At 42.5% G+C, this 15,222-nt stretch overlaps 1 long non-coding RNA gene across 1 annotated transcript in view; it reads right to left on the bottom strand.

Moving 5' to 3' along the window:
* Positions 1-6,852: 6,852 nt before the first annotated feature.
* Positions 6,853-15,222, bottom strand: part of LOC119971021 — a 32,662-nt gene continuing 24,292 nt past the window's right edge. The window contains exons 3-4 of the long non-coding RNA XR_005461721.1: positions 7,533-7,672; positions 6,853-7,128 (exon numbers count right to left, since the gene is read on the bottom strand). This is a non-coding gene — a long non-coding RNA (uncharacterized LOC119971021). The remainder of the gene's footprint in view (positions 7,129-7,532; positions 7,673-15,222) is intronic.

Raw genomic sequence — 15,222 nt, 5'->3', positions numbered from 1 at the left:
TATAGTTATACAACAAAAAGGAATTGCTGAAAATTCAGGGGGTTGTCTTGTTTTGGAAGGAGCATGCTGGCTGCCTGATGGCAGATCTTCTTTGCAAAGGTGCAGATTAGGTGAGATCAACAGCTAAGGGCACTTGCCGAGGGTGTTTGCAGGATATTCTTGAAGCGATGGACTTTCTGTAGGTTTGCAAAGTCAGATTCTGGTGGTATCGTTACCATGGAATCAGCTTGCCCCCTTTGTGGGTCCCAAATGGAACAGGATTGGAGATCTTACAATGTGTCAATCTTCACATCACATCTTTCTGAAGCACAGATGTGATTGTCTTTTTTTCTGTGTCCACCCTTACCCTGCAACCAGCATTTTGTATTAAAGAGTGAAAAGGACAAATATGGTTGCTCCACCATGTGACTCCTCACACTTGTGGTTTCTTTACCAAACATGATGGATTTATCTGGCTTAATAGTTTCTGAATTAGTCCCATTGATTTAAGGCACCCCTGTTGATGGTTCAATATAATTTCTTTCTTTCTTTCAAAAGACCTAGAAAATTCAGGAATGCCCTCAAATGATCATTAGGATATGTGCAATGAAGACCTTTTGTCTGGAATGAGCTTTTCGTCTTTGTGACAAGAATCAGTTCTTTAGTTAGTTTCTTGGAATAAACAGATCAAGTTTACTGACCTCTGGTGGCCATTTGTGTCACAGAATATTGTCTATTTTATGTCAATCAAAGATTCCCCACTGAATAAATAATTTAGAAGTTATTGACATGAAATCCCTTTACTGGGCAGGCTACGTCTATTAGTAACTCTAAGAGATTTGTGAATACCCAAGGTTGTCAGTTCTTGTACCTGCTTGAAGTGTTTCTATTTCATTCATATTGCCTCTTTTCAATTTTTCTTTCAGAATGCCACCTGACTGTGTTTTCACCAGTCTGTCTGTGCCTTCCTGAAATTAGCAACTATCCTCTTCATGGTTTCCTATATTTCCAAAACTTTGCACTCTACTGCCGCAATTGCCCGTATGTGGTCTATTTCACACATTCACCCATCTCTGTGAAAAGTAGTTAAATCAAACCCGTCTTATCCACTTTCTTCGTCTAAGCTTGAGTTAATGTTCCCTGTTTTAGATGTTGCGGCAAACTCAGTCCGCGATCAGTCTGTTATCAGAAGTCAATTTATCAGTTTCCTTAAGAATCTCAAACACGTGAACGAGAAGCAACTCCTTGCTCTCGTCTTCGCATGCGTGAAATGCCATGATTTCATCTATGGTCACCGTGGCAATGTTGAAACTGATCACCAGACACTTATCACCATGCTTACCAAGCCTTTCCACAATGTGTCACCACGCCTGCAGTGGATAATGTTCAAGCTCCAACGCTACAACCCAGTATGACCTACAAGCGCGGTAAGGAGCTATACCCTGCCAATATCCTCTCCAGGGCCCACCTGCCCATCACTGAGCAGGCAGATCATGAAGAGGGCATTGATATTGTAACAATTCAAGTGCTGTCATCCTTCAGATTTGAGGAACTCAAAGCTGCCCATAAGCGGATCACACAGGCAGGGAGCTCCGTGACATCATCATGAAATGATGACCCCTGACATCAAAAGAGCTTCCCCACGAGCTCCGCACTGTTTACTCAATGAGAGTGGAGTTGACAATGTGACATGGACTGATGCTGCTTGGCCAGAAGTTCACCATGCCCAGTTCTCTGTAGAAAGACCACACCCAGCTCCTCCACCAGGGACTCCTGGAGTTGGAAGGAACAAAATGTAGCACAAAGGATTGCATGTACTGGCTCTCAATGGACGTAGACAGAGAGGGAATTGTCCAGATTTGCACGATGCAACGCACTCAAGCCTCATCAACCAAAGAACCTCCATCAGGTCCTAGACCTTCAAAGGTCACTCACTGTGCCTGATGTATTTGAGTGGAATGGGAGAGAACATCTGGTCCTTGTTGATTCATTCTCAGGGTGGAATGAAGTTGATTACTTACCCAACAGGAAGAACACAACACAATTAGAAAGTTGAAGAGAAACTTTGCTCCACATGCGTGATGAATGTTAAGAAATTGATACAACAGTATTGTATACATCTGCTGCAGGAATGTTTTTCAAACCATGGTTTGAAAGACATCCAGACTTTGTGGCTACAAAAGGGGCAATGAAGATGTCGTATACATGGGATCATAATTTTTCGTAACCTTGTTTATGTTCATAAGGAGGCTGTTATAACACTCCCGGATCCTATTGGCTGGGGACAATCGGTTACCCTATTGTTCTTGGGGAATATGAGCTTCCCCAATGAGAGGGAGGGACGGGGAAATCACTAGTAGTTACAGCTGTATAGAGCTGGCCAGTGTGGTACTGGTTAGAAAAGGAAGCAGTATTGAATTACTGTTACTGGGTACATATTGTTGTGAATAAAGTTTCTTTCTATTTGACTACAAACCTTCGCTGGACTTTTTGTGGCCCTCACAAAAGAGGCCTAATAGGATTTTGTTATAAATAATAAGGATTGTTTGGGGTGTAGATAATTAGAGGCAATGGCACGATTCAATGGCCTCATCGTCTCAGTCTTGGAGCGGCCTCTTGTGAGATCCGTGAAGCTCGAAACGGCTCGCGAGGATTATCGGAGTCTCACAAGATGTCACGATCTGGACCTCACTGAACGAGATCCAGATATGCATAAATATACATTCGCTGGATTCTCCCAGGGCCCAGAATTCATCAGCTGCACCTGGGAGCCTCCTTCAGTGAGCCGTTTAGTACTGAGGTTCACACAAATGTGGACCAGTCGTAACGGCAACTGGGAGGTCTTTCTGGCCATTTCAGACTCCTAGGTGGTTGGGCATTGAGCTGGATGGAATTCTGGCACTCCCACTGGTGCCTGGGCACCTTGGCACTGTCAGTTTGGCACCTTGACACTGCCATGCTGACACACTAGACAGGGCACTGTCAGGGCACCAGGTTGTCAGTGCCAAGGTGCCCAGGTGCCAAGTTATCCATGCCAGGGGTCAGGCCTTGGGGTGTCTTACCCATTAGAGGTGGGGTAAAGAGGGCATGAGGACCCCAGAAGGGGTAATTTGGGTGCAGTGGGGGTGGTCTGGAAACCACCGTGGTGTCACTGAGACGGGTCAAAAGATTTGCCCTGTGATGTAAGTGCAACCTCGACGGGGTGTTCCTTGCCAAGGCCAAAATAAATGGCAAAGTACCGTTGGATAGTGGGATCGCTCTCAGCACTGCAGTTGCTGAAAAATACCCCACTAAACGAGCCCGGAAATGGACACAACCCAACAACTTTGCCGTTACCCCCAGATTCAACTATTCTAATTGACTCCTGATTGGCCGCTCTCATTCCTCCTTCCATAAACTTAGCATCATCCAAAACTCTGCTGCCCTCACACCAAATCCCATTCACACATAATTCCGGAGCTTGCTGATCCACGCTGGTTCTCAATTAGGCCACGCATGATTTTCAAATTCTCATCTTCATTTCCAAATTTCTCCGGGGGCCCTGTCCCTCCCTATTCCTGCAATCTAAACCCAGGCCTGCAACTCCCCAAGGCTCTTCTCCAATTCTGGCCATTGAGCCCCCCTGGGCTGCTACACCATGTAAATCTGTGTGCTCAGCTGCCAAGACTCTTAGCTCAGGAATTCCCTCTCCAAACTCCCTCAACCCTCTTTCCCTCTTTAAGACACTCCTTAAAACCCATCTTTTGACCAAACATTAGAGCCTAATAGCTCTTTATGTGGTTCAGTGTTAACCTTTGTTTGATCATATTCCTGTGAAGTGCTTTGGGATTATTTAATGCACTAAAGTTATTGCATTTTATATATATATGTGAATATATATATATACACACACACACACACACACACACTCAAGTTCATAGAAATGTACGTTCATGACACAGAAGAGACCATTCAGCCCATTTTGTCTTGTGTTATTTTCCCGAGACCTTGCTATTTCAGTGTAGTTCTTTTCGCAGCCGTCCTGTGCTTCCACTGAAACAAAAAGAAAATGAAAAGAATAATTATCAGGTGAATAAAAACTTCAGCTCAGTGATCTTTCACCGGAAAGGTAAGCAAGTACAGAGAAGTGTAATGACAGACATGAAAGGAAGAGAAATGTTTTATTAAAACTCCAACTTTCTGAGGTGAAGTATGAAAGGTGGTCCATTTGAAATTATTTGCGGGGCGAGAGAAAGTGAAAGGTTTGGGGGGGGGGGCATTTTCAAAATCCCTTTGTGAGGCGTAAGTAACAAAGCTAAACAAAGTCCTGATTTTTCTCATATCTAGGGAAGCAACAAAGTCAGCCAATTTCCATAGAAAGTAATCGGGTCCGGATCAAATATTATGGGAAATCACTTTTAGTCATCGCAAGTCAATATGGCCTCAGCTGTAATGAAAATTCATTCCGAGCTCCAAGCAGTATTATTCCACAGCCCAGCTGAAGCAGATACTTAAGGATCTGATTTACAGGCTGATTTAATTGATCAATTAAATGATCTGAACCCTTTACCATGCCAAATGACTTCATGGTAACCTTAATATTAAAAGTGTTTAAACAGCCTCAAAGCACGAGAACAAGAATAATCAAAAGTGTCTGGCTGACCTTTCCAGTTAATTAAGCTAACATTTACTGAGATCAGGCTGCAGTTGGCTACTGGAAGCAACCATAAAGCAGGAGTTTCATTTCCAAAGGTGAGGGATCACTTTACAAATCTGCATATGAACTTTGTTCACTGGAAGAATAAGAAGCTGAAAGCTCGGCTTTTCTTCCACAAATTCACAATATTTGTTTCCAGGAGGTAAAGATTTACATATGGAAAGCAAATTTGTGGAGCTTTAGGTGTTCCCGGGATAAAGGTAAATTCATTAAAAATGTTGATATGATTTTGAGAATATGCGCCTTGTTCCCCCTTCAGTTATATCGAGGAGCTTGATAAGCCTTTCTAGTGACATCGATTGCGCAGAACCTCTTTCCATCCCTAGGAAGCTATATTGCAGCTGTGGCGGATGTTGCTCTGTGACACATTAAAGCCACGGGGCGGTGAATTTGAAAGAGAAATGTGCGCACTTACCTGTGCTCCGTTGATACGACGAACCTTCCTTTCTCTTCAGCAGCCCGAGGCTTCCAGCAGTCCCGTCTGCGCAGACTCCAGCGTGGCGCAGTAAGAGTGCAGCCCCGCCCCCTTATGACGCGACCCGCTTGGGACTGCCCATTGAGGACAGGCATTTAAACAATAGATTTAGATGGAAAATTACAGGTAATTATTTTAACAAGTATGCAACTATTTTAAAAGTGATGTGACCATCAATTCACTCAAGACATGAGTAGAAGTAAACCGTGGCTTTAATCAACTTAGAACAGTGCCTGCCTGCGACTGAATCAATGCTGAGAACTGCCTGCAGGTTGACTGGTCTTTATACCTCCCTTCAAGGGAGGAGCCATGGGCAGAGCCCATACATGCCCCAACATGTTCCCCTGTGGATAATGCTATACAATGGCCCATAGGAGAAGCCTACAAGGGCAACAGTATGGCACAGATACAAATATACAAATACAAGTCCGACAGCACAAATACAAATACACTAGTTGATTATTAGTATTATACATTCACCACAAAAAGGTATTATTTTAACAATTTTTTTGCTCTTTCTTTTAAAGAGGAATTACTATTATTGTTGATTCTTTTGAAGAAATTTTAATTTTATTCTTTTCTTATTAAAGGTGATTATTTATAAGTGAACATAGGTTTGGTTATTTGTATTAAATCTGTGAAAGTATTTAAATCTGCACTATATTATGACATAACTTTACATCTGACTTTCTTAAAAATGTTTGTATGTTTTAATTTAGATTATGGTCATAAGATTTTAAAAGCGTCCCAGGGCTTTTTGCTTTCTCTGTCCTTGTAACATCTTGTAACATGATTTTTTTTGATCAGTGTTTATAGAACCACTGCAGTGCAGAAGAAAGCCATTTGGCCCATCAAGTCTGCACTGACAGTCCGAAAGACCACCCACCCAGTCCCACGCTCCTGCCCTATCCCATAACCCCATTGAACCCTTGGACACTAAGAGGTTATTTAGCAAGGCTAATTCACCTAACCTGCACATCTTTGGAATGTGAATGGAAATGGAAGCACCCAGAGGAAACGGTGGCAGCACAATGGCACAGTGGTTAGCACTGCTACCTCACAGCGCCAGGGTTCAATTCCGTTCTTGGGTGACTGTCGATGTGCACTTTGTATGTTCTCCCCTTGTTTGCATAGGTTTCCTCCGGGTGTTCTGGTTTCTTCCCATGGTCTAAAGATGTGCAGATTAGGTGGATTGGCCATGTTAAGTTGCCCTTTAGCGTCCAGAGATGTACAGGTTAGGTTCCGGAGATAGGGCGGGGGAGTGGACCCAGGTAGGGTACTCTTTCAGAGGGTTGGTGCAGACTTGATGGGCTGAATGGCCTCCTTCTGCACTTTAGGTATTCCATGTTTCTATTCCATGGTTGTAAGAAACCACAAACACACAGAGAATGCACAAATACCACACAGTCACCCAGGTATGAATTATACACTAGTCCCTGGAGGCAGCAGTGCTAACTAGTGTGTTATCCTTGTTAAATATGTTTCTGCCTTGTTTACCTCAATTATCTTACTCATTTATATTTATCGCACAATTAAATGTTGTGTTCTGATGTTTCAGTAACACATTTGTAGAAGCTTGTAAACTTTAATGTGAAACATTTGTTGACAAAAATAATTTTATAAACACAAAACTTTGAAACCAGTTAACATTTAACTTAATGTTTAACTTTATCAGCAGAGCAGTGACATAAAACTACCTCAAATTTACAAATTTATTGCAATAAAATATATTTTCTCACTTGAACACAGTGAGTTCCATCTGTTTGTGAAGGGGAGGAAGGGAGAGGGAGAGAAGGAGGGAGGATGGGAGGGAAGGGAAGGGGGTGTAGGGGCGGGTTTTGACATATTAATTGTTAATTGATAAGCTCAACATCCAAAAGCAGCAGCTGCTGAAGCGTAGTATCCTGGCCCGCATCTCCTCTGACATCATTTTTTGACAAAACACTCTTAGGGGTGTGTGATTGATTCGCTGCAATACCTGTCAGAGAGATAGTTCACATTAACTTAAAGGAGGCTGCATATATCAACTGAAGCATTAAACTTTGTTAAAGCATTTGAAGTAATCACATGAGGCTTCTAAGGATGACCATTACGTCAGGAAGACTATTAAACAACTCAGCTTAAAATTCATTGCAAAATCCAAATATACTTTAGCTCTGAATCAGCTGGGAGGAGAGGCATGCTGCCATTAGTGTCCTTCAAGGAGTCAATAGCACCAGTTTCGAGGCCAAGATCATCTGAAACAAACTCTCTTCGGCCACCTAGATGCTTAGAATGTCAGAGTCCTAACTGCCAAGGCAAATCTCCTTCACCCAGCACAAAGTAGGATCCCGAACAAGGGGAGGACGAAGGAAGCTCTTCAAAGATGCCTTGTAGGCTTACCTCAAGAAGATAGACGTCAATGCCCGGGGGACCTTTGATCAGAAGAGGAAACTTCTGAAACTACTTGGAGGAACTTCACGATTGAAAGGTCACAATTTTTCGAGAACACCCTCACGGCAAGAGGATGCCCGACAAAGGAGCTTGAGAAAACAAAATAAAACATTAACCTTCCAAAAAATGTCTCCTGATGACTCTTGCCTGTGCTAGGCTGAACCATTTCCACATAAATAAAAAGGTGTAAGAACTCACCAAAAGTCCGGGTAAGTGGCCCAAGTTAGTGCTTTGACTGGATTTTACATTTAGGTGCTTCAGCAAAGCTCAGTGCTTCAAGGTGTCAAAAAAACCCGCCCTGGAGTTTAAACGATGCGCCCTTCCAGCGTGCATGCCCTTATGCCCACATTTCCCGGTCGGTACAGCGCTCATGTTGGCGCACCAGGGTCTTAAGTCGTGGATCATGCAGGAAGTTACGAGTCATTATTATCCAACCCAAGAAACCTTGTTGCATGATGAAAAGTTCGATCTACAACTTTCAACCCAGTATTTGTATCATGGAGCATGATATTCATGAGTTGAATAATTCAGTATTGCAGCTAGTACTTCAGCAAGAGTGCATTTAATTTAAAGTGAGCCAACATTAAAGGGACAAGCAGTTGTACTTATAAATTGACAATTGTTAAAGTTAGTAGGGTTTTATCCCAGAAACCATAGAGATTTGTAATTGAATTTCAAAACATGCTTGGAACTGAAACAAACTTATTCAGACGGAGACAGATGGGTTGACTACATGAATAGTTGAGCGAGAAGTAGCAAGTACAATCAAACCACACAATGATCATCATAGATCATAGAATTTACAGTGCAAAAGGAGGCCATTCGGCCCGTCGAGTCTGCACCGGCTCTTGGAAAGAGCACCCTACCCAAGCCCACACCTCCACCCTATCCCCATAACCAGTATCCCACCCAACACTAAGGGCAATTTTAGACACTAAGGGCAATTTAGCATGGCCAATCCGCCTAACCTACACAACTTTGGACTGTGGGAGGAAACCGGAGCACCCGGAGGAAACCCACGCACACACGGGGAGAACATGCAGACTCCGCACAGACAGTGACCCAAGCTGGGAATCGAACCTGGGACCCTGGAGCTGTGATGCAATTGTGCTAACCACTATGCTACCGTGCTGCCCATGTGATATGTGTTTACTAAAATTCTGGCCGAAACCCTCCGTTGTGATTCATTTTTCCCACCGGCAGCACAACTCTGCTGTGGACTTAACAGCGGTGTGGGGTGGATTCAATTGACAATCCCACTGACAAGCAATGGAAATATTGAATCCCACCACCAGCGATCATGCGCACCATTGATAAAGACTGGGTTGGGGAACAAAAGAATCCTTTGAGACTGTCTTGACTATTGAACTTCTGTGGGCCAATCTGCAAACAGGACTTATAAAATAATTACTCTGGTTCCAATTATGCTGGATATGCCTCCCTTTGTAACCTGCCTGAATATTATTGGCTGGGGACAATTGGGTATTCTGAGTATGAGCTCCCCAATGAGGGGACGGACAGACAAACCATCAGCTGTTTTACCTGCATAAAGAGAGCTGACCAGCATGGTACTAGCTAGAGAAGTGACGCAGTGGTGAAGTACTATTACTGCTGCTGTAAATATGTCATTGGAAATAAAGTTATTTCTTTTAACACTACAAACTCATCCTGGATTCTTCGTGGTCCTCACAAAACCTCCCCATCTCTTGGCCATGTCACAGAAGTTAAAGCTCATTCAGCAACGTGATGATACTGGTGCTACCAGAATTCTCCCCTTTAAAACACATTTGTACATTATTCATGGATCCAGGAAATGGAATTGATGCACAATTACTATCAGAAGTGGGGACTGTGTCAACCATTGCTGTAGATGATTATTATACGAGAGGAAGCAGGCATTTAGGGACAAAGCGGGATTTGCAAGGGTAATAGTGATGATAATCTTTTTATTGTCACAAGTAGGCTTACATTAACTCTGCAATGAAGTTACTGTGAAAAGCCCCTAGTCGCCATATTCCGGCGCCTGTTCAGGTACACAGAGGGAGAATTCAGAATTCTCAGCCGGTATGGCTGGCCTTGTTTTAGAACAGTACAGTTCTGCCTTGTTCTGCATTACAAACCAGCTGTCTAGCCCACTGAGCTGATCCATCCCATGGGTGGAAGTGATTACCCCCACAAAGGGGACAGATTTCCCTGAGTGTTCATTCAGGTGAGTATGTTTGAAATTATGGAGAGTTGAAGGAACAGCGTTATGTAAGAATTGATTGAAATTGAAGGGAGCAGTGTACTGATGTTGTACAATAACAATTGTAAGAAAACTGAGTTGTACTGAGTTGCGAGTCTGGACCATTTTACCCACCCAAAAAGGTTTGGACTCTGGAATTAGAATATAAAAGGTAAGGTATGGGCTCATCTCCCTGCAAGATCCCCAGCCAGAGTATGCAGCATCTGCATATTCATATAAGGCTCCCTGGTAAGACAGCGGCAACTTTATGAAAAAGTGTTCAGAGATCTTTTCTGTTTGGAGATGGAGAAGAAACACTTTGAATTGAATGTCAGATGAGACAATGGAAATGTTTGATAAGTTAAAGATTTTTTTTTGGTGGTGAGGGGGCAAGTGTTATTTAGGGAAAAGCGTGGAAACAAACATTAAGCCTTTATTGTAACAGTAGGTGTCTCGTGGAGCTGAAAAAGACATAAATGCTCTTGCCCACTCTGCTTTTGCTCTGAAGTGTAACCCAAGTGGCAGCAGAATGAGATGGAAGGCTTGTCATAGATCGTCCTGCAATGTCTTTGATGTACTGTGAGCTGTGATGATTCTGATTGAAGCTGCACCATTTCCATTGGGTCTTCAATCACCTGGCTGAGAGAGAATGGCACTGAGAATGGTAGAGTGGTGGGGGTTGGGGCAAGAATCCTGTCAGGAGCACTAAGATTTCAGTTGCACAGTTAAAATTACTCTGACAAAACATTCCCCCCAGAAGACTCCCTACTTGACCAAACTCAAAAGGGCACACATTCCAGGCAACTCTCATTTACCGATGCTTGATTATGAAAATCCAGTAATGTAACCCAAGGCAAAGCTGTAGCTTTAATTAAGGGTGCACCGCACTATCCCTCAAACTTCTTGCTCTCTGCTGTGGAAATCTAAGAAGCTTCAGACCAAAATTGCTTTTTTGCATTGACTAGATGACTGATTCAAGCTTCCCTACATCCAGCCCCCAGCTGTTTTCAGGAGATCGTCCCCACAAAGCCAAACCCTAATCAACTCAACATCTCTCCTTAGATATCCTTTTTTTCCCTTTCATTCACAATTCAATTTTCCACATCACCGCTTTGAACTTAACTTTTCCAGGATATAAAAATCTTTCATATTTTCCTATTGCCTCCACTTTTGGGTCATATAAAATGTATTGACCTTCCCTTGTTTATGTATGAAACCTTTGCAAGTTGTAAAAGTTCCTTGCTACCCTTTGAAATTTAACAGCTGGAAAAAAGCAGGCCCATATGTATCTCCTAATGCAAATGTCCAAACCTAGCCTATTTACTTATAAAACCACTAGACAGTAGTGTCATTATAAATGCATGCATTTAGCACCTTCAAAGATTCCCTACAGTGCAGAAAGAAGCTATTCAGCCTATTGCTTCTGCACCAACCCTCGGAAAGAGCTCCCTACCCAGGCTCAATCCCCTGCCCTAACCCCGGAATCCTGTAACTCTACCTAACCTTTGGACACAAATGGTAAATTAAGCGTGACCAATCTACTGAACCTGCCCAAGTTTGAACTGCAGGAGGAAACCAGAGCACCCGGATAAAAAACACGCAGACAGAGGGAGAACGTGCAAACTCCACACAGTCACCCGAGGTCGGAATCGAACCCAGTCCCTCATGCTGTGAGGCAGCGGTGCTAACCACTGTGCCACATGTCACACACTCCTTCACTCCTTTTTATGTCTGAATTCTTCCAAGGCAAATTATTTCCATTATCCTCTTCCCATCTTAATTAAATCTTTTAGGCACACACATAGACAGACAGGGTGAGATCTTCCGGCTCTTTACGCTGATGGGATATTCCCTACCCGCCAGCAGCACATCCCCACCACGGGTTTCCTGGTGGCATAGGGGTTGATTCATTGTGAAATCCCATTGACAGCGGCTGGACCAGAAGATCCTGTTGTTGGCCAACATAAGGTTGCCTCCCACTGCCGGAAAACACCCTTCGGGGAGAATCTCGCTTAAAGCATTCATCACAGGTCAACACAATATTCTCCCAAAATATTTTTTTTTAATAGTATCCACTGTCACAGTATGCACAAGATCACTGTGGGCAGGATATGGAGGTATTTTGTGGAAATATCCTTCGGTGCTGTAATCAAGGTAAATCATACTGATATGGTCATTTTATTGGGCGACGTAAATGCTAAAATGGCTGGAGGAACCTCATGTGCACATATTGGTCAATATGGCCTTGAATTGAGAAATGAAAGAGGAGAGAGAGAGACTGCTACAACTTTGTCAAGAAAATGGTCAAATGGTGGAAAACACCTTTATCAGCAGCCAAAAAAAGACTATATACACTTGGATAAGTTCAGGCGATGGGTGTAGAAACCAAAAAAGATAATGTGATGGTGAAGCAACATGTGCGAAATTCAATAATTTGTAACAAGAGATATATCCATGGTTCAACCTGGACTCACCACTTATTTTCAGGCAGGCAAAACTCCGTGCCTGGAACCTATTCCTAAAATGATTCTTTTTGTGTTGACAGAGCCTTAGTATATTGTGGGATATATGATGATAGAGCAAATAAACATTATAGTTCTGAATATGTATTTATTTTTCTCTCCAATTTAAGCAGTTGACTGCAAAATGCAATCAGACTTCATTTATGCCCAGTTTCCTCCTCCCTCCCATTGATTTTAGGAACTTGGCTGAAAGTAAAAGCGTGATTCAGTGGTTAGCAACTTATGGTTCTAATCGCTCCGCATAAAAAGAGCAGAGATAAATACTGTTGTGCAATCAGTAAGGTACTACGTAAACTTGTGGATTTGATTAAAAATAAATTATTTTTCTGAAAAGTTATGTGAATATTTTGATTGTTTTCTCAGCGTTTAATCTCAGACACGACAAAGGCATGTGATTGGCAATTCCATGTTTAATTTATATTATTTGCACATTCCATTAAGAACATCCGAGGGGTTACCATTGACCAGAAACTGAACTGAACCATATAAATAAATCACCATAAATAAATAACCATAAACAAACAACCATAAAAATATATGGTGAACAACTATATAAGTAGAACATAGAACATAGAACAGTACAGCACAGAACAGGCCCTTCGGCCCTCAATGTTGTGCCGAGCAATGATCACCCTACTCAAACCCATGTATCTACCCTACACCCGTAACCCAACCCCTCCCCTCCCTAACCTTACTTTTTAGAACACTACGGGCAATTTAGCATGGCCAATCCACCTAACCCGCACATCTTTGGACTGTGGGAGGAAACCGGAGCACCCGGAGGAAACCCACGCACACACGGGGAGGACGTGCAGACTCCGCACAGACAGTGACCCAGCCGGGAACCGAACCTGGGACCCTGGAGCTGTGAAGCATTTATGCTAACCACCATGCTACCGTGCTACCGTGGATACTAGAGCAGGGCAGAGGCTGCGAATTCTGTGAAGAGTAATCCACTTCCTGACTCCCAAAAACGTATCCATCATCTGCATGGCACAAGTCAGAAGTGTGATGGAAAGCCCTCCACATGCCTGATGAGTACAGTTCCAAAAACACTCTAGAAACTTGACACAAACCAGTCAAAGCAGCCTGTTTGATTGGCACCCATCCACAAACATTCACTCCCTCCACCACCGGCGCACAGTAACTATATACAAGATACACTGCAGGAACTCATCAAAGCTCCTGAGGCAGCACCTTCCAAACCCATGACCACTATCATCTAAGGACAAGGGCAGCATATACCTGAGAACATCATCATTTAGGGTTCCCCTCTGAAGTGAGGTAATTGAAATAATTTGGCATTAAACATTAATAGCTTTGAAATTGGCAAATGGAGGTATAAGCATTAACAACTTTAAAATAATAGTTATTACATCTCTTTGTCAGCATGATAGTGTAGGAAAGTAACAATCACAAACGTAATGGACTAGAGCCATCAGTGAGGATAAAGGGGAAAACAGCAGATTGAATAATTCTGCTTCTTAGAATTTATAGTGTAAAAGAGTGATAAGCAAAGATATGAATATGTTATGCAGCCTTTGTATCTGGCAGACACCCTTTCGGAGCAAGTTGTGTCTCCGAAGTATGCTTTTGAATAAAAGTCTCTGTTGTTGCAAATTACAGACTTGAGTGGTTTCAATCTTTTACCACAACATCCTCCAAGCCACACACAATCCTAACTTGGAAATATATCGCCATTCCTTCACTGTCAAATTCGCTGGGTCAAATTCCTAGAAACCCCTTCCAATTGGCACTGAGGATGTACCTATGTCACATGGACTGCAGCGATTCAAGATGGCAACTCACCAGCATCTTCTCAATGGCAATTAGGGCTGGGCAGTCAGCAACGCCCACGTCCCACAAAAGAATAAAAAAAAGGAAGTACACCTCTGGACTTAACTCGTATATGATACTTCAGGAGTATCACACAAGTTCCAACCTGGATCTTATTAACTTTCTTCTAACATCACAGAACACTAAGGCAAGCCACTATTTTCAGTGGAAAACAATGTAGATTGTGCAACAACAGGCAAGTAGATTTTCGACTGCTCTGAAGTGAAACTTTCAGTTGCAAAATTATATATTCTACATTACATTTCTAAAATATGAAAAATATGGAAATAACGTGTCTTCAGAAAACATCTGTCACCTTTATTTAATATCTTCCTGGACACACTTTCGGAAGAGAGATATTTTGTGTGATAAATTTACATTTTAAAGGTAGAGGTTGTATAGAGGACATTGTTTAGTGGGTTGTTTAATATGATTAATTTTCTGCAATTTATGTCAATGAGTTACGGTCAGGTTCCCTCATAGAAATAAACCTAATGCTACGGAGGATTTCATTAGACACCTTTCAAAAAATATTTTTTTAATCTGAAGATGGAGACTGAAGGAGCTGCAGATGATTGAGCAGTAACCAACAACTTTCATTTCGACCGTATGTCCGCTTTCAACTAATAAATGAACTTTATGACATTCTATGACTTGACACAGACTAGGAAGGTCTCAGTTGCAATTCTGTTGCCCTGCTGATTCCCGCCCACAAGTGGAGTACGACAATCAGTACCATCTGGAAAATCAGACAAGAGTTGCACCCCTAATCACACAGCATTAATTCATGTTAGGATCATAGCCTTACAGATAAAGCTAACAAATGTTTTGCATGAAATGATTATGACTCTGCACTTCTTATACATAGAAAGATGCATAGAAAATAGAAGCAGGATAAGGCTATTCGGCCCTTCAAGCCTGCTCCGTCATTCATTATGATCACGGTTGCTCAAGTTCAATATCCTGATCCAGCCTCTCTCGATATCCCTTAATCCCTTTAGCCCCAAAGGTTATATCTAATTGCTTCTTGAAATGACACAATGTTTTGGCCGACTTT

The sequence above is a fragment of the Scyliorhinus canicula genome, chromosome 9 (genome assembly GCF_902713615.1).
Source record: "Scyliorhinus canicula chromosome 9, sScyCan1.1, whole genome shotgun sequence".
NCBI classification, from domain to species: Eukaryota; Metazoa; Chordata; class Chondrichthyes; order Carcharhiniformes; family Scyliorhinidae; genus Scyliorhinus; species Scyliorhinus canicula.
The sequence above is the reverse complement of the archived record's forward strand: the minus strand, read 5'-3'. Positions and strand labels throughout refer to the sequence as shown.